General features: G+C 46.8%; 1 pseudogene across 1 annotated transcript; it reads right to left on the bottom strand.

Annotated features, from left to right (window-relative positions):
- Window positions 1-711: 711 nt before the first annotated feature.
- On the bottom strand, window positions 712-10,128 carry LOC122546977 (uncharacterized; annotated as a pseudogene). Its single transcript, XR_015753713.1, has 7 exons — window positions 9,979-10,128; window positions 9,246-9,315; window positions 8,393-8,431; window positions 5,188-5,448; window positions 4,119-4,187; window positions 2,869-2,980; window positions 712-1,495 (listed from the first exon to the last, which is right to left on the bottom strand). The product of XR_015753713.1 is annotated as an uncharacterized LOC122546977 (transcript).
- Window positions 10,129-25,471: the final 15,343 nt, after the last annotated feature.

Raw genomic sequence — 25,471 nt, 5'->3', positions numbered from 1 at the left:
TCTCTGCACAGGTGCTGCGAGACCTGCAGACTTTTTCCAGAAATTTGTTTTTCTTTGGTTTCTAGCATCAGCAGATTTTTTTTATTTACTGACGGTACAGAGTCAGTATGGATTTGAGGAGGAGTGTTCAGGGGATTGAGACAGGCTGAGTGAGTGGGTACATGGAATATAATGGGGAGAAGTGTAAGATTCTCCACTTTGGTCAGGGGAATGGAGGGGCAGAGTATTGTTTAAAATGTGAGAGTTTGGAAAGTGATATGTACAAAGGGACTGAGATGTACTTGTTCATAAGCTGCTGAGAGATAGCACACAGGTACAGGAAGCAATTCAGAGGCAAAGGGAAGACAGAGCTCGATCAATTTCTAGTCCCTGATCACAGTGAGAGATATGGGGAAGGGACAGGAATATGGTCATGAGGTAGATGATCAGCCAGCATCTAGAATGGCAGAGCAAGCTCCAACAATTTAATTGGCCGACTCCTGGCCCTAATGTAAAAGACTGAAATGTTTACAATCATCTCCAGCCAGGAACACCAACTGGATGATCATTCCCAGCCTCCTCCTGAGATTCCCACAATCACTGATCACACTCTTCAGCCAATTCCATTCACTCCAAGTCGGATCAGGGACTTACTGCCTGGAGACTGCAGCCCCTCTGTTCATGCAGTGACCAGCAGAGTCAATAAACATCAGACTGTAGACCCACTGATATCAGCACCAGCTTCTCTTTAATCACAGCTTGGAGCAAAACCTTCACTTGGATCATACAGGTCACAGTATATACAAGCAGGTACAATCATTGGTCATTAAAATCATTCCAATTATACTCAATTTCCATAAAAAGTATAAAATGTATAAATATGGAGAGATAAGGACCTGCAGAATAAATATTCATGTTCAGCATTGACAACCAACCAATTGCAGGGCGACACAGTTGCACATCCCTGGGTTTAACAATAATGCCCGAGTGTACAAACAGATATCAATTCAGTATCAGCACCATGGACTGAATGATCTCCTCTCTATCACACAGAATCCACATACTCACAATGCAATATAAACTGATTTCAATCTGTAACATTAATGTTGAAATATAACTCAGAGGAGGAAACACTTGGACAGTGTTTCTAGGGAATGGAGATAACACTCCCACTGGGAGTTTCCCTCCTGAGATGGTACTGCTAAGAGAGTTTGTGCAAAGTGGGAAGTGATTGTTGATCCCAATCCTGAGTTCAGACTTCCCATCAGGAATCACTCGATCCCCCCAACACTGGGCTGACTCCCCCATCCCTGAGCCAGGCTGAGTGCAGTGGAAACTCAGTCAGTGCTGGACAGCCCCGTTCCCCAGAAGGGTTTGTTCTCCAGCCGCTCCATCCTGATGCTCAGGTGCTGTTGGTACAAGGCTCTGTGCTTCACCTGAACAGGTCACCTCTCTCAAAGAGACACTATTCGATGCTTCATTTCAATTGCTGGAGTGTTGGCTTCGAACACAATTCCTAGAAGAGAGAAACAAGCAGAGTACAGGTTAGAAGAATCCAACACTCTGGACGCGAGTGTAAAGGGGCTGTTCAGGACAATTAAATAACCGTCATCATCCTTTTCCAATGGCAGCTGGAAAATGGGTGACAGGAGCTGCACGGTGACGGAGCACAGAGTGTAGAGGAGAGGAGGCTTATAGGGGAGACAATGGGCAAGAGCTGGGCACTCCACAGGAGCTGTGCTGACTGACAGAGGGAGGGCCAGAGGAGAGAGTGAGAGAAACCTGCAGTAGTTCCTCCTCCCACAGTGAGGGCTGTATGTGGGGAATGGCGGGGAGCACAGAGATGTGGATATTGAGAGAAACAAAGGAGATGGTATTCTCAGTGACTGAACCCTCCAATACCCAGGATAAGGGATGGGCTGTGTGGTTCAAAAAGTGCAGGAGGGTGAGCAACAACTTGCCTTTCAATAGCACCTTGTACATTGTGTAGTATAGGAAAAGACAAGAGAGAAAGAGGCATTGGAATAACAGAGGGAGAAAAAGGGAGAGAAACTTGGTCAAAGAGGTTTAGGTGAGGAATTGCAGAGCTTCCGAGCCAGGCAGCTGAAGGCACAGCCACCAATGGGGCAGCAATGGAAATATCAGGGAGACAGGAGCACAGAGATCTGAGGGCTGTACAGCTGAAGGTGGTTACAGATTGGGAGGGCTGAGGCCATGGAGGGATTGGAAAAAGGATGGGAATGTTCAAATCTGTCCATCTCAGTCTGAAACAGATTTAACGATGGAACATCCACACCCACACGGAGTATAAACGTGAACCAGTTTATCCCAGTTTGCAGCCTCTGTAGCCCCCTCACAGCTTACTTTCCCACTGAGCTTTGTATCAGCAGCAAACTGGGACAATCCCACTCTATCCCCCCCATCTCAGTCACTGATATAGATTGAGAGTCACTGAGGTCCCAGCACTGATCCTTGCAGCACCAGTTACATCCTGACAACTGACAATGACTCATTTGTTCCTGCTCTGTTCCTGTCCATTAACCAATCTACAATCCATGCTATATTACCCCCCAATCCCCTGGGCCCTCATCTTGTACAACAACCTATTCTGTGGCACCTTCCCAAATACCTCCTGAAATTCCCAATATGTGCCCCATCCTCTGGTTCTCCAGTGGGATAATATTTGCTCTTTTCCAATCCACGGGACTGTTCAGCAGCGAGAGGATGACAAGCTGGAAGTGACTGGATGCTGCTGCTCAATGACAGGCTGGATTGAAGCATCCTCACAGCTCAGGGAATGGACAGGGACAGAGCTCAGCAACATTTCACACAATGTTATACAAAGATCAAAGGGTTACCATGGAAATAGTGGAACATTCCAGAACTCACCTTCTTTGTCGCTTTAGGACAATGTAACCCACAATTCCAGCTACAATAAAAACAGCACCAATCCCAGCAGCAAATCCCAATCCAACTCTTGCTCCAGTGGCGAGTCCAGGACCTAGAGACAGAGTGAAGCCATTAACAGACTGGGACACACAAACTAAACTAACAGCAGAGACCTTCAGCACCTCGTGTTTCAGAACCAGCCCCAGGACAAACAGATCCCTGGTTAATTCTAGTCCTGGAGGGATATGGGAGGCTAGATCCCAATAATCTCTCACACACCGGACCATCCCACAGCTCCTTGCACGCATGCACGCGCACCCACACACAGCCCCACAATGGAATGCATACATGTTTTCCAATAGAGAGGACTGGACACTGACTAGCAGCTGTTTCCCTTCATTTGAGCCCAAAAGAAGATTTGGAAAGTATTTCCTGGATACCAAAGCCATGGGATTGGATGGAATCTGGAATTAATACCTGGATTAATACCCAGGTCAGTACTACTCTCCATTGTCTTCAGTGTGGAATGTTGGGCCCACACCCTCCTGTCTGGATATCACCGTCCCCCAAACCTCTGGTGGGCCCTCTCCTGCCAGTGGAACAGGACATACCCAGGGACAGTGACTGACTAATCTGGGAGATTGGATTGACTCAGTGTATGATCATATTAAAGAGTCTCCCACTTAGACACCAGTTACCAGATGTTACTGAGGAGGGTCTGGATTTACAACTGGGCTGGGTGTGTCTTTGTTGTTTCCTGATTCAATCCCTGGCTCTGAGTCTGTTCCCACTCACCCCAGTCCCACCCTCTCCCTGACAGTGTGGCACCCATTCCAGTCCCACCCTCTCCCTGACAGTATGGCACCCTCCCCTCAATACCACCCTCTGCTTGACAGTGTGGCACCCTCCCCCCAGTACCGTCTTCTCCCTAACAGTATGGCACCCTCCCCCATACCACCCTCTGCTTGACAGTACGGCATCCTTCCCCCAGTACCATCCTCTCCCTGACAGTGTGGCACCCTCCCCCCAGTACCACTGTCTCCCTGACAGCATGGCATTCCCACCCCCCACCATACTGCTCCCTCCCCAATGGGGTGGTGCTCAGCAGCAGGGAGTGTGGGCCCCTATTTTATCCCAGGGTCTAATAAAGAGGGATTTGACCCTGTGACCTTCAGACGCAGGTTAGCTGAACCAAGTGAACCAACCCCTTCCTGTCTCCCCCGGCATTATACCCTTTCACAGGGGATTACCTTGGGTTGTACTGAGTCGCTCACCATGATCTGCTTCTGGGGTTTCACTTGGGCCTTGGGTTGGACAAACTGGAAAACAAAACAGTGAAACATGAAACAGATCCAATGTGTACCTTCCACTCCCCCTCCCTCAGTTCCTCAACTACTGAAACCCTCATCTGTGCCTTTATGATTCAGATACTGCAATATTCTCCTGGTCAGCGTGTCACATTGAACCCTCTGTTACCTCTCCATCCGTACTTCCCAGACCTCCCTTCCCCCACACCCCTCCCATTGGCTGCCTGAGGATGAGGCTCCAGTGAGTGTAATGGATTATAAAGGAGCAAATGTAGTGAGGTATTGAAACTCCTGTGAAGGTTTGTAGGTTGGGATGATGTTTGCTGAAAATGTGTTGCTGGAAAAGCACAGCAGGTCAGGCAGCATCTAGGGAACAGGAGAGTCGACGTTTCGGGCATAAGCCCTACTTATGCCCGAAACGTCGATTCTCCTGTTCCCTGGATGCTGCCTGACCTGCTGCACTTTTCCAGCAACACATTTTCAGCTCTGATCTCCAGCATCTGCAGACCTCACTTTCTCCTGGGATGATGTTTGCCCAAACATTGAAGTGGTGGAGGAATATGAACACGAGGCAGAGAATTCTAAAACCAAGGATTGTTTTTTAAGTTAAAAATGTCAAGATGTGTCAGGGACAAGACCAGTGTTTAATGACCCCCTGGAGAAGGTGGGGCTGACCCACTTCATGAACGGAGTCAGTGCCGTCTGGTGAGGGTCCTCCCACGGTGCCGTTAGCGCGGGAGTTCCAGCATTTGGACCCAGTGACTACGAAGGAACAGTCGGCCTCTCTCCATGTCAGGACGGTGTGCTGGAGACTCAGAGGGGAACAAGTGATCTGATGGGGGTATTGCTCGAGTGGATTCTCAACACTTGATCCTGGAGTCCTCTATCACATGAAATAATCAGGACCAGGAACGTTTAAATCTCCTCCCACAGTTCCCAGACCAGGGAAATGAAAGGTTGTTGAGGAGAAAAAGCATTAGGTCCAGAGACATGCAAATTCTGTTAAACTCACCGTGATCTGATGTGAACTGAAGCGAAAACGTTCCCAACTTCCCAAACTCCACATGATAAACATCTTTAGTTGAATCGTTCAGATATCGAATATCTATGATGCACACGTTGTAGCAGCCAGACTGATTAAAAGATGCCCTATAATTCGCAGAGCAGGTTAAGCCATTGCAAAGTGTCTCACTTATTCCACATTTAAGGACTGGCCTCTGCTCCTTGGTTATACATTTATTCATCATTATATTCGCTGGTCGTTCAGTGGGTGCTGAAAGAGACAAAAAAAAGCTTGAAACAACTTTTCATTTTTAAGCAAATAGATGCAGATGGAAGCCATTCAGCCCCTCAAGCTTCCTCCTGCTATAGAAAGGTTGTTGTTCAACTTGAAACTGAAAAGATTTCTTACCAAGGTTGGAGTGTTTGAGCTATAGGCAGAGGCTGAATAGACTGGGGCTGTTTTCCCTGGTGTGACCTTATAGAGGTTCCCAAAAGCAGGAAGGGCATGGAAAGGGTGAACAGTCAAGGTAATTTCCCTGCAGTTGGGGAGGGCAAAAACTAGAGGGTATAGGGATATGGTGAGAGCAGAAAGATTTAAAAGGGGTGTAATGGACAACTTTTTCACACAGAGGGTGGTACATGTATGGAATGAACTGCCAGAGGAAGTGGAGGAGTCAGGTACAATTACAGCATTGAAAAGGGATCTGGTTGGATATGTGAATAGGAAGTGTTTAGAGGGATATGAGCCAAATCGGACTAGATTAATATCGAATAGCTGGTTGGCATGAACGAGTTGGACAAAACGGTCTGTTTCTGTGGTGTACAACTCTAATTCTATGACTTCCCTATTGTGTAAATTCATGGCTGACCTTTCACCCCACCTATATTTACCTTCCTTATCCCCTCATGCACAAAACCTTCCAATATTAGTTTCTTCTTCAAAATACTGGAAGACTGAACAGTCTCACTTCTCAGAGACAGAAATCCAAGAATTTGAGAAATGGAATTTCTCCTCTCATTCAGAATAGCCATTTACTTGTGGCTGTGACCCATGGGAAAAGGGTCTTACTATTCAACTTATCTAGGCCCCTCATCATTTTATAAACGTCTATGAAAGTCACCCCTTAACCTCCTAGAATCTGCCAATCTTTCTAGTCTATTTGCAGAACTCAAAACCCTCCATTCTCAGAAACATCTTGGTAAATCTCCTCTGACCCCTGTCCAATTTAATAATATCCTTCTGAAAACAGGGCGACCAGAACTGGGTGGGACAGTACTACACAGGAGGCCATACCAACATCCTGTTGGAATCTTAACATGACGACCCAACTCCTGTACTCATAGGTCTGAGCAGTCAAGGCAAGCACACGAAATACCTTCTGAATTACCCTGCCTGTCATGCAAATTTCAAGAATTATATAACTGAACACCTGGATCTCTCTGTTCTTCAACACTACCAAGGACCTACTGTGAATTAGATAAACACTGCCCCTATTTTTTTTTCACAAAAATGCAAGGGGTTCAAATACATTTTCGATGAGTGACCTGAATACAGCTTGTGATGACTATTCAGCCACATGGAGCAGAAAATCCATACCCAGCCCGGTCCTCAGCTAAGCTCCCAGCAGGGGCTTGGCTGGACTGTGATGGTGAGCTGGAACAGGAAACGAGCAGTTTCATCATTACATTGCAGCTATAGCACAGGAACAGGCCATTCGGCCCATCTCCCCCACACAAGCCTCCTGCAGTGTCACTGTTCAATGAATTGGACAGTCACCAAGAAAAGACAGACAAAATAAAAAGTGCCACCATTTTCATCACAGAAACCTTTCCCGTGTTACAGAGACATGAACATGTTGTTGAAAGTGCTCAGCCATCCTGTCTCAAATCGGACACACGGACTGGTTCCGGTCTGTTTCCCTGAGGTCAGAGATCAGAAATGACCAGTTGCCGTGTTCCAGTTGATCTGATCTATGATACTTGTTCTGTCAAATTATCATTCCCATCAACAAACCAGTCTAAAAGTTAACGATCTGACCAAAGGAACTGAGGATAACATTGCTAAGTTTGCAGGTGACACCATGATAAGTGGAGGGACAGATAGTGTGGCATACGCAGGGAGGCTGCAGATAGTCTAGGAAATGGACAAAGTAATACCAGTGGGATACAATGTGGCTAATAGAGTCATAGAGATGTACAGCATGCAAATAGACCCTTCGGTTCAACTTGTCCACACTGACCAGATATCCCAACTCAATCTAGTTCCACCTGCCAGCACCCAGCCCATATCCCTCCAAACCCTTCCTATTCATATACCCATCCAAATGCCTCTTAAATGTTGCAATTGTACCAGCCTCCACCACTTCCTCTGGCCAATAATGAGGTTATGCAGTTTGGTCAGAGGAAGAGGCACATATTCTAAAGGGGAAAGGTTTCAGAAATCTGCAGCACAAAGGGATTCGGGAGTCCTAGTTCAGGGCTCTCTCCAAGTTCACATACAGTTCAGTTGGCTGTTAGGAAGGCAAATGCAATGGTAGCATTCATTTCGAGGGGGCTAGAATACAAGAGCAGGGATGTACTGCTAAGGTCCAGTCAGATCGCAGCTGAGTATTGAAAGCAGCTTCAGTCCCAGATCTAAGGAAGGATGTGCTGGCCTTGGAGGAGATCCAGGGGTTTACAAGAATGATCCCCGAGATGAAGGGCTTGTCATGTCAGAAGTAGGAGAGAGACTGGAAATGGAGAAGACATTTCCATGAGATAGAGAGACAAGGACCAGAGGGCACAGGCTCAGAGGGAAGGAACAACCATTTTGAACTGAGAGGGGGTGGATTTTTTCAGCACAGCGTGGGAATCTGTGGAACTCATTGCCGCTCACTCATTGTCTCAAGTCATTTTAAAAAAAATATAGAATCACTGCAGTGTGGAAACAGGCCATTCGGCCCAACAAGTCCACACCAACACAACAAAGACTATCCCACTTATTTCACTCTTCTACCTTATCCCTGCATTTCCCATAACTAATCCACCTAATCTGCTCAAACCTGGACACTGTGGACAATTTTTAGCACAGCCAATCTACCAAACCTACACATCTTTGAACCCCAATGGTAAAATATCACACAGCATTTCAAACCTTCCAATGTTCCTCCCTGTCTATCCAGCATGATCCAATGTAAGAGCTGAAAACACATGCAGTAGTTTAGAAACAGATTTACCTGGTACAGGTGTGTTCGGTCCAGGTGTAGGAGCTCGCTCTAAAGGAAACATCATGTGTTTAGTACGGTGTGTGAAACAAACTACAGAAATGTTCAGAGACTCTGTCGGGGTATAGGGAAACACATCCAGGGAGGAATGAGGCTCGATCAGGAGGAATCAGGAACAGGATTCCCAAGTGAAAACAGTATAGGGGTGAGGTAGATGGTGTGAAAGGGGCCAAGGCAATGTGGTTCCTCACCTCCCTCCACCATTAACCTGTCAGACCTTACACCCCCCCCCCCCCCCCCACCTCCACCATCCAGTATAGCCTGATCCAGCCTCAGCCTCGGACACGAAGCCCAATCCTGAGTCCTGATTATCCCATTCCCCTTCCTCAGTGACAGGTCCCAGTTCTACTTAATTCCAGCATTGGTAAGAAAACAGACCCCAGTGCCCAGGAATCTATCACACTCCCACTGAATCCCAGTTTCTATCCCAACATCAGTGACTATTAAAACCGAAACAAAAACTGTGAAAACAAAAACTGAAGTTGGTGGAAGTCACTGGACCTGGAATGTTAACTCTTTACAGATGTTGCCAGACCTGCTGAGCTTTTCCAGCAACTTCTGTTTTTGTTATCACCAAGTGTAGTTCAGTAGCTGGATGCCATTGTTCCTATCCCAGGGGTTAATCTGAAGACACTAAGTGCCTTCCCTACAGTTCTGTCTCATGATCATGGTGTGTAATGTGTCCCACTCCCTCAGTGGGTCCACTTGCAGTTCACACAGCACCTTAAAGCAAGAGGAATTCCTGATTCCCCCCACCCCCAGCCTTTGATCCCTGCTGAAATGTTCCAGCATTCATAGCACTGACCTGAAACAGCAGCAACAACATTTAGCAGCAGCAGCAGCAGCGGGGGGAGTAGTTTCTGTGAGCTGTGTCCCTGCAACAAGAAAACACAGTGAGCACCTTGGAGAAAGTGAGGACTGCAGATGTTGGAGATTAGAGTGAAAAAGTGTGGTGCTGTAAAAGCACAGACGGTCAGGCAGCATCTGAGGAGCAGGAGAGTCGCCGTTTCCAGCAATAAGCTCTTCATCAGTGAGCCCCTTTCCAAAACATTTCATTCCTTGTCACGTTGATGATTCCGACCCGCCCTCAGATGATGACTCAGATAATGACTCAGATAAGACAAATCGCGAAAATGACTTTTCTGGCTGTTTGCCAAATTCACCTTTAAAGCCCATTACTTATCCCTTTTAGAACCGCCACAGTCTCAGTCTAACTCCCTTTTCTATGTGGCGAAAGTAAGTACAGCTGATGCTGGAGATTAGAGTCAAGATTAGAGTGGTGCTGTGCTTTTCCAACACCACTCTAATCTGGTATCCTTTTTCAATTACACAATTGACCCTCCCCGACTGCGCTCTTCCTGAGGCTGTTGTCACATCACTTTATAAACTTCTGAAAAGTTCCAGCCCTTTCTGTCTGTGTCTGAGATTGTCAGCGTTTCCTTTTAATAAAGAGGTGATTCACTGCTCGGAAAGTTTCCCCAGATCCCCCTCCCTCCCTCCCTCGGTGTCCCCGGGTGGGAGACACTGACAGTAAGTACCTGCAGCTCCTTGACCGGGACCGGGACCGGGACTGCGATCAGGATCAGGGTCAGACACTGACAGGAGACCGAGAAGCTGCTGAGAAACATTTGGTAAAACTCCACGTTGGAGGGAGAGCGGATTGTGTCTCAGTCAGATACAGCCCGGAACCAGCCCTACAATGTCCCACTGGCTTCACTCCTGGTCATTAAAATTCGCGCTACACCCACCGAGAGTGGGGGGGGGGGGGGTGTGTGGTAAAGGCCCCCTCTCCTTCTCCCCAGCTCTGGATTCACAGTTTTCCGGGAGTCCGCACTTGGACCGTTGTCTCATTCCAATCTCATTCCAGGAGAAGAGCAGCTTTGGCCCGGCTTTTCCCGACAGCAGCTGCACCCGGATCCATCACACCCCCACACCCCCCCCTCTCTCCCGGTTCGAATGGGAGAGCCCAAAAAAAGATACACCGCGCCTCTCACTGCGCATGCTCGGCCGTCAGTGTTTTTAAACACTGTCAAAGTTAAAAATCATACAACACCAGGTTATATACCAACCGGTTTAGGAGCGCTGCTCCTTCATCAGGTGGTCGTGAAGTGTAAGATTGTGTCTGGCACACAGTATAAGACACAGAATTTATAGTAAAAGTTTACAGTGTGATGCAGCTGAAATTATACATCGAAAAATATCTTGATTGTTTGTTAAGTCTCTCATCTGTTAGAATGGCCATGTATAGTTTCACTTCTTTCATATGGAAGTCGCAAAACTTTTTTTAAAAGTTAAATTCTCAAGTGAACTTTAACAATTTGTGTCAGCCCAGATAGTGTGTTGAAGGTGTTGTAGTGTTGAAGGTTGGACAATAACCTGTTGTGTGATTTTTAACTTTGTACACCCCAGTCCAACACTGGCATCTCCAAATTATAACAACCTTAAACACTGTCAGTCATGATTTGGAGGAGCCGGTGTTGGACTGGGGTGGGCAAAGTTAAAAATCACACAACACCGGGTTAGAGTCCAATAGGTTTATTTGTAAGTCGTAGTTACCTGATGAAAGAGCAACGCTCTGAAAGTTAGTACTTCCAAATAAACCTATTGGGCTATTGGTGTAGTGTGATTTTTAACTTGGCCTGAGAATGGGAAGACGTCTCCCACAGTGCAGCTGAAAATGATTCACATCTCACCGTCCCCCACTGTCTGAAACTCCCCCCCCCCCAACAATCCACTTATTAGCTCCTAAAATCATCTTCCACCCCATTTGCTGCTCCTATCTCCACAGAATACAAAACTATTGAAGGGGGTTCAGACAAATAAACCCAGAGTTTGGTTCATGTATTAAAGAGGTTTCTTTATTGAAAGGAGCTCAGTTTTAATGAGAAATACATCATGTGGGTGAATCTTTATTCTCATCACATCTCCAAACAAATGGAAACATTTTCTTCATACGATAAATTATCTTTATCGTTTGGATTGAGAGTTGAAAATACGCAATGTGAATAATGCTTTAAACAAAGGATGAAATGTGCAAGGAGCTGGTTGCCATAAGTGAAACTTATTGATGGACAAGAAACAATGTTAGTATTTGGCAGGGTGGATCCAAACGGAGTGGCACCATTTGTTCTGGGGAGAAAACATAGAAACCAAAACCTCTTCTTTGAAGCAAGGACTCACCTCTAACCCTTATACTCACCACCTCCCTATTCTATCACCCTCTCCCAGGTAAAAATTTCCCGGCCTCACAATCCCAGCAGCAGCCTGCACTCTCAATTCTTTTCTTTGACTAACAGATCATCTTCCAAACAAGGGCTCTTTCTCTCCCACCTTTGCAGCAGACACAAGAGAGAAACATCCTGGAATGGAAAAGTAGCACCTACTCGGTTCTCTCAGAGTCATCGAGTCATTGGGATGTACAGCATGGAAATAGACCCTTTGGTCCAACTCATCCATGCCAACCAGATATCCCAACCCAATCTAGTCCCACTTGCCAGCACCCGGCCCATACTCTCCAAATCCTTCCTATTCATATACCCATCCAAATGCCTTTGAAATGTTGTAATTGTACCAGCCTCCACCACTTCATCTGGCAGCTCATTCCATACACGTACCACCGTCCGTGTGAAAAAGTTGCCCCTTAGGTCTCTTTTATACCTTTCCCCTCTCCCCCTATAGTTCTGAACTCCCCAACCCCAAGGAAAAGACTTTGTCTATTTATCCTATCCATGCCCCTCATAATTTTGGAAACCTCTATAAGGTCACCCCTCAGCCTCTGATGCTCCAGGGAAAACAGCCCCAGCTTGTTCAGCCTCTCCTATAACTCAAATCCTCCAACCCTGGCAACATCTTTGTAAATCTTTTCTGAACCCTTTCAAGTTTCACAACATCTTTCTGATAGGAAGGAGACCAGAACTGCATGCAATATTCCAACAGTGGTTTAACCAATGTCCTGTACAGCTTCAACATGACCTCCCAACTCCTGTACTCAGTACTCTGACCAATAAAGGAAAGCATACCAAATACCTTCTTCACTATCCTATCTACCTGCGATTCCACTTTCAAGGAGCTAGGAACCTGCACTCTAAAGTCTCTTTGTTCAGCAACACTCCCTCGGACCTTACCATTAAGTATATAAATCCTGCTAAGATTTGCTTTCTCAAAATGCAGCACCTTGCATTTATCTGAATTAAACTCCATCTGCCACTTCTCAGCCCACTGCCCCATCTGATCAAGATAACGTTGTAATCTGAGGTAACCTTCTTCGCTGTCCACTACACCTCCAATTTTGATGTCATCTGCAAACTTACTAACTATACCTCTTATGTCACGTCCGAATCATTTATGTAAATGACGAAAAGTAGTGGACCCAGCACCGATCCTTGTGGCACTCCACTGGTCACAGACCTCCAGTCTGAAAAACAACCCCCACCACCACCATCTGCCTTCTTCCTTCAAGCCAGTTCTGTATCCAAATGGCTAGTTCTCCCTGTATTCCATGAGATCGAACCTTGGTAACCAGTCTCCCATGGGGAACCCTATCGAATGCCTTACTGAAGTCCACATAGATCACATCTACTGCTCTGCCCTCATCAATCCTCGTTGCTACTTCTTCAAAAACCTCAATCAAGTTTGTGAGACATGATTTCCCACGAACAAAGACATGTTGACTGTCCCTCTCATAGGGACAAATTTCTCTGGAAGGCATTTAGGGATGTTGAGCGGATAATGTGCCCTGTCACCTTGTACTCTGAGCACTAGTCCAAAAGCCAATGATCTGACTATTTATTACTCTGACAAATGTTTGATCTTCTTCTGCCTAAAAAGGCAAAACTGATACTTTTTAAATGTAGATTATATTTTCAGTTCACAATGAAATTGATGCAAATAGAGAACACTGAAACTGGAATTTACCTGTCGGAGATGCAGAGAACTGCTGCTGGGGTCGGTGATCATGTCAGTGTGATTTGGAACATGTTTGACTATCTGTCGGGTTCAGGACACATCACTTTCACTGGAATCCACAAACCAGCAGAAACTAGATTGTCCTTTTTGTTGTGACTGAGTTCATTCCAGTCCTCAGGACATTCTGATTACTAGCTGAAGGCCTTGTTCCAGTTTCTGAGATCCACTGGTGATGGAGAAACGGCTGATATCTCTCCAGGTCGGAATGGTGCATGTGTGGGACTGATGGGGTATGTTCCTGTGATCCTGCTGCCCTTGTCCTGCTCAGGGAGACTGGAGGTTTCATTGGAAAATGTGGGACTGGGAAAAGAAAAGAACGAAGATTTGTTCTCCTTCTTCAATTGTCATCCTCAAGGAAGCTTCAGCCTCAGACAATCAATTTCTTTCTTTCTTTAAAACAAAGAAACTTGTTGCGAATAAATGCAATGCATATCCCATCCCATTAAAATATTTTCCCTGAGCTTCCCCCTCCCCTCTGAAGTTCCCCATTCCCTTTCATTTCCACACTCACTTTCCAATATTTTACACAGCTTCCTTCCCGAATATCCCCGACATCCCCAGCTCAGAGAGAGATTTTTAAAATTCATTTGTGGGACTTGGGCGTCACTGGCTGGCCAGCATTGATAGCCCATCTCTATTTGCCCTTGAGAAGGTGATGGTGAGCTGCCTTCTTAAATCGCTGCAGTCCACTTGCTGTGGGTTGACCCACAATGCTGGTAGGGAGGGAATTCCAGGATTTTGACCCAACCACTTTGAAGGAACGGCAATGTATTTCCAAGTCAGGGTGGTGAGTGGCTTGGATGGGAACTTGCATGGGGTGGTCTTCCCAAGTACCTGTTGCCCTTGTCCTTCTTGATAGAAGTGGAAGGTGCTGTCGAAGGATCTTTGGTGAATAACAGTTCTGCAAAGGGACTGATCTCAGTTTGCCAGGGAGAAAAAAGCACTGATAATGGGGATGACAGATCGGTGAAATTGACTTGGCTGTGCTGAAAGCAGCCCACAGCAGGGCCTGGGGTGCAGGTGAAAGTAAAGGATATAGAAGGTGTTCAGTTTCTAAAATTATCGATCTCAGTTTTGAGTCCTGAAAGCTGAAGGATCGCCATGCGGAAAATGAGACACTGATCTTCCAGTTTGCACTAGATGTCATTGGAGCACTTGGAGGAGGCTTGAGACAGAGATTTTGGTGAGGGAACATGGTGGTGCATTGAAATGGCAGGCAACAGGATGGTATCTGCAAATAGTACAAAGGTGTTCTCCTACACAGATTGGGCAACTGCTTTTTGTCTCTCCCAATGTACAGGGGCAGTGAATGCGGTAGACTGGATTGTGTTAACTACAGGAGAACGTGAGGTCTGCAGATGCTGGAGATCAGAGCTGGAAATGTGTTGCTGGAAAAGCGCAGCAGGTCAGGCAGCATCCAGGGAACAGGACAATGGACGTTTCGGGCATATGCCCGAAACGTCGATTCTCCTGTTCCCTGGATGCTGCCTGACCTGCTGTGTTAACTACAGGTAAAGTATTGCTTCACCTGAAAGGTGTGTCTGGGGCCTTGAATAGCAAGGAGGGAGGAAGTAAACAGGCAGGTATTGATTCCATTGAGGAAAACTTGTGGACAACTTCACTCTGGGGCGTTCCCCAGATTGCCAGTAAATCAGAGACTTTGCAGATACAGGGCAGCACAACCTGCCTCCCAAGAACCCAGAACCTTCTGCGATTGATGGGAAGATGCCGGGGAGGTGTGGGAGGGTGATGAGAGTGGAGGTGTGGACCAGGATGTCCCGTAGACTCCCTGCAGAATGCTGACAAGGGACGGGAGGGGTACATGTGTCCAGTGGTGGCATCTTGCTGGAGGTAGCTCAGAAGCTGTTGTCACTGGGCTCCATTCTTTACCTGAACAGGTCAACTACTTTCCAGTCCCTGAAAGGAACAGCATTCAATCATTCAATGTTCAGACACACTATCAGGCTTTTGGGGGAAAACATTCCAGGGAGGAATGATGATCAGGAGGGATCAGGAACAGGATTGGGAGTGAAAATTCCAACAGGATTGCATTAACTGTGAAGGGTAGAATGGAATTTTTCCAAAGTGACGCTGAGCAGGATCATTCCCAGCAGTTTACATCCCCCTGTGGAGAGAATCCTCACAGGATCCTGGGCCGACTGGGATACACTTTCAAGGTCAGTGCACTGGGTCTTGGAAAGGCTGCTTGGGAGGAGCTGTGGGTCCCACCTCCTGCAGCCCAACCTCTGGAGACAGAAGGACCATGTTTCTGGGGAGGAAGTGCAGGTTCTCACACTGTTAACCCCTTCCATCACCCAGTTTGGTAGCTCCATCCTTCAGGGCTCACCCAGCTCGCTCCGTGGGGTTTATTACCACGTGACCCTTGTTTTTCAATAAATGGAATTTGAATTCTGAACATGTCATGTTGGGATTTGAAGTCATTCTCTGGATTAATAATCCACATCCCTGGAGTAACAAAAACATCTGACGACCATCAGTTCTATCGCTGACCTCAAGGAGACAGACCATGATGTGTATCAGCGTGAGATTTACAGTAAGAGGAAAAAACAACTTCATTGGGAGAAAGTTGTTCAAGTCAACCTCTCTGTGACAGGTGAGAGGTCTATATTTCAGCTATTGTTTCATCTCTGACTTGAGATGGCACATTCATTGTTAATTGACTAGTCTAGAGTATTTGAACATTTCTGCAGTTTGTTTCACACACCGTACTAAACACATGATGTTTCCTTTAGAGCGAGCTCCTACACCTGGACCGAACACACCTGTACCAGGTAAATCTGTTTCTAAACTACTGCATGTGTTTTCAGCTCTTACATTGCATCATGCTGGATAGGTTGAAATGCTGTGTGATATTTTACGAAAAGATGACTCAGTTAGAGTGAGTGGTGTGAGTTACTGTCACTGTTACCTGGAACTGGTCCTTAAGCTCCCTGGAATTGTTCTTTCTGTTTCTGAGACTCCCCTTCCTGTCCCTCATGTACAGAACTCTGAGAATTCCTGCTTCCGTTAGCATTAGCGTTTCTGGAATTCTGTGTGGGGAGTCTCGTTTCCATGTGAATGGAACCATCCTGTTGGAAAACTGATGGAATTGGGAGTGAAATCAGTGTAGAGTAATATTGATCCAGGTGTAACCTGGCCTTCCACCTCGTCCAAGGGAGAAAGGGAATTTTCTCACCTTGTTGAGATTTCTTTGGTTCCATCTGGCTTTGTGCTGTTTCCAGTTTTTAAAGTTGCGTGCACTGTACAGGGAATTGTCATTATAAATGCTACAATTCTAAGCTTTACACTTCCTCAAGGAGGTGAAGGGCCAGCAAGCCTCGCTCTTTGCTTCGGAGGCCTCCAAGATAATCTTCCGGTCCAGGGTCCGCTCGGTGGAGCAGGACGAGACGTGCACACGTTTCTTCTTCCAGAAGGTGCACAAAGAGAGCTCCATGCTCAGCAGCCTGAAGGAAGAAGATGGCTCGATAACGTCATCTCAGGCTGACATCACGAGGATCAGTAAATCCTTCTGTGCCAGTCTGTATGACGCGAAGCCGACCGACAGCACGGCCTCCCAGTCGTTCCTGTCCTCTATCACGGAGGGCTTAGACGACAGAACACGGGAGAGGCTGGACCAGCCACTATCTCTGGACGAGCTGACCAAGGCCCTCGAGTCCTTCGAAAAGAATAAAACTCCCAGAAGTGACGGCTTACCGGTCGAGCTCTATTCCGCTCTGTGGGACTTGATTGGCCGGGACCTGCTGGAGGTGTATGTCAGTATGCTTCGGGCAGGTACCATGAGTGAATCCATGAGGAGAGGCATCATCACCCTCATCTACAAGCGGAAGGGGGAGAGGGAGGAACTCAAAAATTGGAGACCAATCTCACTGTTGAATGCGGATTACAAAATTCTGTCAAAGGTTATCGCCAACCGGGTCAGGTCTGCTCTGGGGTCGGTGATTCACCCTGACCAAACCTGTGCTGTGCCGGGCAGGAAGATCGCTGAGAGTCTCGCGCTCCTCAGGGATACGATCGCCTACGTGCAGGACAGAGGGTTGGACACCTGCCTGATCAGCCTGGACCAGGAGAAAGCCTTTGACAGGATATCACACACATATATGAGCGATGTTCTCTCCAAAATGGGCTTTGGTGAGGGAATCCGCAATTGGATCAGACTGCTCTACACCAACATTGTCAGTGCAGTCTCAATCAATGGGTGGGAATCAGATAGCTTCCCAGTCAGATCTGGAGTCAGGCAGGGCTGCCCTCTCTCTCCTGCCTTGTTTGTGTGCTGCATAGAGCCATTTGCCGAGTCCATCAGGAAGGATGCGAGCCTGAGAGGGGTGACTATTCCTGGCAGCGGGGGCCTGTAGGTTAAGGCCTCCCTGTACATGGATGACGTCGCCGTTTTCTGCTCGGATCCGCTGTCTGTGCGCAGACTCATGTGCATCTGTGACCAGTTCAAACGGGCCTCGGGGGCCAAGGTAAACTGTGGCAAGAGCGAGGCCATGCTCTTCGGGAACTGGGCCGACCAATCCTCGATCCCCTTCACCGTCAGGACCGACCACCTGAAGGTGCTGCGGATCCAAGCAGAAAACAGCGATGTCATCCATGTCCAGGGAGGCCTTAACCTGCAGGCCCCCGCTGCCAGGAATAGTCACCCCTCTCAGGCTCGCATCCTTCCTGATGGAGTAATCTAGTTACAATGATGGAAATGGAGTAATCTAGTTACAATGATGATAATTGAAAAACAGTTATCGGATGAATAACCTGAATCATGATACAATGCAACATCCTGACAGTATCGATGGGATCAGGAGATTCCAGCTCTTTGCAGGTTGGTGAGAATGTCTCTTCTGAAACAGTAAGGGGCTTCCATTGTTTCTGTCCTGGGAGCGATGTCCTTGGTGGTGTCTCTCCGTCTGACCTGTTCTTTGTGTGCCTTTGGTATTGCTGTGTTATGAGACTGCCCTCGGAGTTGTGGGAGGTTCGCAATCTGCTTTGAGAGCGCAAGATTTCTTTTAATTTTAAAATTTATGCTTTATTCATAGAAATGTCTTTACATATATGTGTTTTCTCACAAATGCAGGGTACAGTAGCAGATCAAAGAAGCTATTACACATTGGAGTTTTACTCTCATCAATAAACAAAAGGCATCTTTTAGATTAGATTATTTACTGTGTGGAAACAGGCTCTTCGGTCCAACAAGTCCACACCGACCCTCTGAACAGCAACCCACCCAGACCCATTCCTCTACATTTACCCCTTCACCTAACACTGTGGGCAATCTAGCATGGTCAATTCACCTGACCTGCACATCTTTGAACTGTGGGGGGAAACCGGAGCACCCGGCGGAAGCCCACGCAGACACGGGGAGAATGTGCAAACTCTACACAGACAGTCACTCGAGGCGGATACCGAACCGGGGTCTCTGGCGCTGTGAGGCAGCAATGCTAACTACTGCACCACCGTGCCACCCATAAGATTGCATTTACAGAATATGATAAAGAGGTTTATACTACCCCGATTATAGCGGGTCAAACTGAAGTTCAGGCTGTTCTCCCTGCTCCCAAAGAAGAATTGAAGCATGATCTATTTCTAAATGGGGAGAACATTTGGAAATCTGAAGTGCAAAGAGACTTGGGAGTTCTAGTCCACAATTCTCTCATGGTAAAACTTGTAGGTTGAGTCAGTAGTTGGGAAGGCAAATGCAATGTTGGCATTTATTTTGAGATGAACAAATAACAAAGAAATTTACACGAATAGGCCCTTCAGCCCTCTAAGCCTCTGCGGATTCAGCTTCTCTGTCTAAACCTGCCACCTATTTTCAAAAGCTCTGTGTCATTTTATTCCCTCCCCATTCATGTATCTACCTGGATATATCTTCAATGACGTTGTTGTTCTAGCCCCTCCCACCTCCACTAACAATGTGTTCCAGGCACCCACAACCTTCTGCCTGATGAACTTTCCACACATATCTCCCCTAAACTTTGCCCCTCTCACTTTGAACATGTGACCCCTAGTGATTGAATCCTCCAGTCTGGGGAAAAGCTTCTTGCTGTCCATCCTGTGTCTACTTCTCATGATTTTTTAGGCCTCAATCAGGGCCCTCCTCAACCTCCGTCTTTTCAATGAAAATAATCCTAATCTACTTAACCTCTCTTCATGGTTAGCCATGGTCCACGTTCTTTCAGTAATGTTGGGACCAGAACTGCACGTAGTATTCCTAATGTGGCCGAACCAAAGTCGGAAACAACTGTCACATGACCTGCCAACTCTTGTACTCAATACCCCGTCTGATGAAGGAAAGGATGCCATATGCTTTTTTGACCACTCTACTGATCTACGTTGCCACCTTCAGGGAACAATGGACCTGAACACCAAGATCTCTCTGTACATCAATTTTCCCCGGGACTTTTCCATTTAATCTATAGTTCACTCTGGAATTTGATCTTCCAAGATCCATCACCTCGCATTTGTCCGGAGTGAACACCATATGCCATTTCTCTGCCCAACTCACCAATCTGTCTGGATTCTGCGGTATTCTCTGACAGACCCCTTCACTATCTGCTACTCCACCAATCTTAGTTTCATCTGTAAACTTGCTCATGAAGCAACCCACATGTTCCTGCAAATCATTTATGTACATCACAAGCAACAGTGATCCCAGCACGGATCCCTGTGGAACACCATTGGTCACAGGTCTCCATTTTGAGAAGTTCCCCTCCACTAATACTCTCTGTCTGCTGTTGCCCAACCTGTTCTCTATCCATCTAGCTAGAACAGCCTGGACCCTGTGCGACTTCACCTTCTCCATCAGCTTACCATAGGGAACCTTATCAAATGCCTTACCAAAGTCCATGTATATGACATCTACGTCCCTTCCCTCATTGATCAACTAGGACTTGAATATAAAAGCACAGATGTACTTCTGAGGTTCTATAAAACTCTGGACATAGAGTCATAGAGATATACAGCATGGAAACAGACCCTTCAGTCCAACTCATCCAAGCCGAACAGATATCCTAACCTAATCTAGGCCCATTTGCCAGCACTTGGCCCATATCCCTCCAAACCCTTCCTATTCATATACCCATCCAGATGCCTTTTCAATGCTGTAATTGTACCAGCCTCCACCACTTCCTCTGAAAAATGTGTTGCTGGAAAAGCGCAGCAGGTCAGGAGCAGGAGAATCGACGTTTCGGGCATAAGCTCTTCTCCACCACTTCCTCTGGCAGCTCATTCCATACACGTACCACACTCTGTGTGAAAAAGTTGTCCCTTAGTTCCCTTTGAGGTCTTTCACTTCTCACCCTGAACGTATGCCCTCTGCTTCTGGACCACCCACCCAAGGGAAAAGATCTTGTCTGTTTATCCTATCCATTCCCCTCATGATTTTATAAACCTCTATAAGGTCACCCCTCAGCCTCCGATGCTCCAGGGAAAACAGTCCCAGCCTATTCAGTCTCTCCCGAAAGCTCAAATCCTCCAAACCTGGCAACATCCTTGTAAATGTATTCTGAACCATTTCAAGTTTCACAACATCCTTCCGATAGTACGGAGACCAGAATTGGACACAATACTCCAAACTCTGCCTCACCAATGTCCTGTACAGCCGCAACATAAAATCCCAACTCCGATACTGAACCCTCCAACCAATGAAGGGAAGCTTACAAAATGCCTTCTGTAATTGATCTGTGACTTGACTTTCAAGGAAGCGTGAACCGACACTCCAAGGTCTTTATGTTCAGCAACACTCCCTACTTTCAGAGCAAATCCATGGAATTCACTGCCACAGAAGGCCTAGTCAGTTACAAATCACACCATGACAGATTCATTTGGAAGCACTAGCTTTCAGAGCGCTGCTCCTTCATCACGTGGTTGGGGAGAATAAGATTGTAAGACACAGAATTTAGAGCAAATGTTTACAGTGTGATGTAACTGAAATTATATACCGAAAAAGACCTCAATTGTTTGTTAAGTCTCTCATGTTTTAGAATGACTATGTTGGTTTCTGTTCTTTCAGACATAAATCACAAAATGTTTTTTTTTAAAGTTACATTCTCAAGTGAACTTGAGCAAGTTACATCCATTTGAGAGGGTCCGATAACTGTAGCGACCCCATTTTCACTTTGGCAGAGAGCCGTCCGACAGTGGTCTTTCCCCACAGTGTCTTGGCAGCAGTTGCCCCAAGCTTTAGTATGTTCTTCAGTGCATAGTCCAGGATCTTGCGATGTGCCAGTCTGCAACGCCCGGTTAGGGTCAACTCCTTGCTCTGGAAGACCAACAAGTTTCGGGCAGACCAAAGAACGTCTGTCATTGAGTGGATGGTCCTCCAGGTGCAGTCAATGTTTGTCTCGGTGTGTGTCCCGGAGAGCACAGAGTCACGGAGCTGCTCGGGGACAAACCTCGACCCAAACCATTACATCTCCCTCCAGATGTTATTTGCAAAGGCACATACCAGCAGGAGCTGGGTGACAGTCTCTTCACCAATGCAGCCATTTCAAAGGCAGTGTGCGGTGGCACATAGAAACCGGGCACACATGAAGGATCGAACGGGCAGTGCCCTTCCCACCACCAGCCAAGCGACATCATGGTGCTTGTAGCAAAGTTCCGGCCAAGAGGCATTCTGCCAAATTCCTTTGACAGTCTGCTCAGGGGACCACATGTCAGGTTTGTGAGAGCTGCTCAGGAGAGTCAAATTAATCTGTCCGTGGGGGGGGGGGGGGGGGGTGACCCAAAGCATTCAGAAGACAAAAGAGAAGCTTGACGATGGTATAGATGTAATGAAACCAAGTTAAAAAGTAATGGCAGTGTTGGTAATTCTCGTACTAATCAGGGCAGGCAAGAGCACGGCAGAAAACAAGGGAAGCCTTCAGTGAAATTGCATTGATTTCAAAGCAAGGGGCCTGACAGGTAAGGCAAATGAACTCACAGCGTAGATTGGAGACAATAGACTGGTGAGCCTAACGGCTGTGGTTGCTAAGTTGTGAGAGGGGATTCTGAGAGTTAGGGTCTCGAGGCATTTGGAGAGGTGAAGACCCATTTGGAACAGTCAGTGTGGCTTTGTGCGTGGCAAATGGTGAAAGGTGCTCTCTGGTCTTCTGAAAAATTGTTGGTCTTCCAGAACAAGGAGTTGACCTTTCCCAAGTGTTGGAGGCACATTCCAAGGTCCAGGACTACATGCTGAGGGACGCACTAAAGCTTGAAGGCAGCTGCCAGCAAGACATAGTTGGGAAAGACCATTGTCAAAGGTCTACCTGCTCAAGGTAAACGGGGGTCCATTCAGTTATTGGACATTCCTGGTGCATCAAATACAGTCATAGAGTCATAGAGTCACAGAGATGTACTGTACGGAAACAGACCCTTCGGTCCAACTTGTCCATGCTGATCAGATATCCGAAACCAATCTAGTCCCACCTGCCAGCACCCGGCCCGCATCCCTCCAAACCCTTCCTATTCATATACCCATCCAGATGCCTTTGAGGTTGCCTGTACAAATAAGAGATTCCTTTGGTGTGTTTGTTGGAGAGCATCACACTCCAATGTTTACTTGATTTCTTCATGTGCTAGTTCACAGAACTAAACTGTGTCTGTGACTATATATGATTTGAAAATGCCGGTGTTGCACTGGGGTGTACAAATAGAGGGTGGGGAGTGGAACAGGCTGCCAGAGAGAGTGGTGGAGTGGAGTACAATTTTGTCATTTAAGAAACATTCGGACAAGTCGATGGATGGGACAGATATGGAGGAGTGTGGACCAAATACAGGCAAATGGGACTAATTTAATTGTGAACACAAATACATTAAGGACAAAAGGATAGCTAGGGAGAGAATAGGGGGCCCTCTAGATCAGCAAGGAGTTGGGATTTTATGTTGCGGCTGTACAGGACATTGGTGAGGCAGAGTTTGGAGTATTGTGTCCAATTCTGGTCTCCTTACTATCGGAAGGATGTTGTGAAACTTGAAATGGTTCAGAATACATTTACAAGGATGTTGCCAGGTTTGGAGGATTTGAGCTTTCGGGAGAGACTGAATAGGCTGGGACTGTTTTCCCAAAAGGATAACTAGGGAGAGAATAGGGTGCCCTCAAAGATCAGCAAGGCGGCCTTTGCGTGGAGCTGCAGAAAATAGGAGAGATACTAAACGAGTATTTTGCATCAGTATTTACAGTGGAAAAGGACATGGAAGATTTAAAAAGTCGCGAAATAGATGGTGACACTTTGCAAAATGTCCATATTACTGAGGAGGAAGTGCTGGATGTCTTGAAACGAATAAAGATGGATAAAACTCCAGGACCTGATAAGGTGTACCCTAGAACTCTGCAGGAAGCTAGGGAAGTGATTGCTGGGCCTCTTGCTGAGATATTTGTATCATCGATAGTCACAGGTGAGGTGCTGGAAGACTGGAGGTTGGCTAACGTGTGTCCTTACTACCCTTCTTAAAGGGTAGTAAGGACAAGCCAGGGAACTATAGACCAGTGAGCCTGACGTCCATAGTGGGCAAGTTGTTGGAGGGAATTCTGAAGGACAGGATGTACATAGAACATAGAACATAGAAGAATACAGCGCAGTACAGGCCCTTCGGCCCTCGATGTTGCGCCGATCCAAGCCCACCTAACCTACATTAGCCCACTATCCTCCATATGCCTATCCAATGCCCGCTTAAATGCCCATAATGAGGGAGAGTCCACCACTGCTACTGGCAGGGCATTCCATGAACTCACGACTCGCTGAGTAAAGAACCTACCCCTAACATCGGTCCTATACCTACCCCCCCTTAATTTAAAGTTATGCCCCCTTGTAATAGCTGACTCCATACGTGGAAAAAGATTCTCACTGTCGACCCTATCTAAACCCCTAATCATCTTGTACACCTCTATTAAGTCACCCCTAAACCTTCTTTTCTCCAATGAAAACAACCCCAAGTGCCTCAGCCTTTCCTCATACGATCTTTCTACCATACCATGCAACATCCTGGTAAACCTCCTCTGCACCCGTTCCAGTGCCTCCACATCCTTCCTATAGTATGGCGACCAAAACTGCACACAATACTCCAGATGCGGCCGCACCAGAGTCTTATACAACTGCAACATGATCTCAGGGCTCCGGAACTCAATTCCTCTACCAATAAAAGCCAGTACGTCATATGCCTTCTTCACCGCACTATTTACCTGGGTGGCAACTTTCAAAGATCTGTGTACATGGACACCAAGATCCCTCTGCTCATCCACACTACCAAGTATCCGACCATTAGCCCAGTACCCCATCTTTTTATTACTCTTACCAAAGTGAATCACCTCACACTTAGCGACATTGAACTCCATTTGCCACCTTTCTGCCCAGTTCTGCAGCTTATCTATATCCCGCTGTAACCTGCCACATCCTTCCTCACTGTCTACAACTCCTCCGACTTTCGTATCATCCGCAAACTTGCTCACCCAACCTTCTAACCCCTCCTCCAGGTCATTTATAAAAATGACAAACAGCAATGGTCCCAAAACAGATCCTTGCGGAACACTGCTAGTGACGGCACTCCAAGATGAACCTTTGCCATCAACTACTACCCTCTGTCTTCTTCCAGCCAGCCAACTCCTAATCCAAACCTCCAACTCACCCTCAATGCCATACCTCCGTATTTTTTGCAGTAGTCTACCATGGGGAACCTTATCAAACGCCTTACTAAAATCCATATACACCACATCTACCGCTTTCCCCTCGTCCACCTCCTTAGTCACCTTCTCAAAGAATTCAATAAGGTTTGTGAGGCACGACCTGCCCTTCACAAAACCATGCTGACTATCCTTGATCACATTATTCCTATCCAGATGTTCATAAATCCTATCTCTTACAATTCTCTCTAAGATTTTGCTCACAACAGAAGTGAGACTCACCGGCCTATAGTTACTAGGGTTATCCCTTCTCCCCTTCTTGAACAAGGGAACCACATTTGCTAGCCTCCAATCTTCTGGCACTACTCCTGTAGACAACGAGGACATAAAAATCAAGGCCAATGGCTCTGCAATCTCCTCCCTTGCTTCCCAGAGAATCCTAGGATAAATGCCAT

This window comes from Chiloscyllium plagiosum, unplaced genomic scaffold (genome assembly GCF_037043375.1).
Source record: "Chiloscyllium plagiosum isolate Xiang-an unplaced genomic scaffold, Cpla_swu_hap1 HiC_scaffold_38, whole genome shotgun sequence".
Taxonomy (NCBI): Eukaryota; Metazoa; Chordata; class Chondrichthyes; order Orectolobiformes; family Hemiscylliidae; genus Chiloscyllium; species Chiloscyllium plagiosum.
The sequence above is the reverse complement of the archived record's forward strand: the minus strand, read 5'-3'. Positions and strand labels throughout refer to the sequence as shown.